The following is a 755-nucleotide window of genomic DNA, read 5'->3' as shown; positions in this document are numbered from 1 at the left end:
AAGGAGATCTAAAATAAATAAATATGTATAATCATTTAATTAATTTATTTCATTTAAATGCATTACAATACTGAAGCATATAATCTCAACTTTTTTTCTTCAACCAGTACAACAAACATAGCAAAGGCACAGGGGCATAAGTACAGTGTGATACTCAGAAATAACACTCATAAATATATGTTATAACGACAATTTGTCACGTCCATACGTAGTCACAATACACCAGAAAAAATCAAATGCATGTTTGAGTCCTTGTGTTTGAAATAAAGTTTCTTTGGCGTTGAAGTTTTCTTTCGTCTCGTATACACATTTGATTAACAATGTTAACAATGTCTTTATGGTAGTTTCTTATATATTTTAATATTTCCTTAGTTAACTCTTCCAATTTGCAAACTATTATAATGCTCGTAAAATTTCTCGATAAATAAACATGTAAAAACGACTTGACCGAAAAATATATTATCCTTTTAAATCGAGAATAATTTTGAAATTAAATTAGCCACGAAAAAATATTTGGCACAAAATTACTCACCCATTTTATACACGGTTATAACATTTCTAAAATACCGATTCACTTACAGCGATAAACAATCTATTTCCTTGTTCCGAATTACAATATCTGATAAAACTGAACTGGGACACATAAATATCATACTGAATCCATGTGAAGTATCATTCAAATATCATTCTACACAATTTCTTTGGAGACATGTCTACCTATATAAAAAAGGATGCACCAATGTGCCATGTACATG

This window comes from Penaeus monodon, chromosome 20 (assembly GCF_015228065.2).
Source record: "Penaeus monodon isolate SGIC_2016 chromosome 20, NSTDA_Pmon_1, whole genome shotgun sequence".
NCBI lineage: Eukaryota > Metazoa > Arthropoda > Malacostraca > Decapoda > Penaeidae > Penaeus > Penaeus monodon.
The sequence above is the reverse complement of the archived record's forward strand: the minus strand, read 5'-3'. Positions refer to the sequence as shown.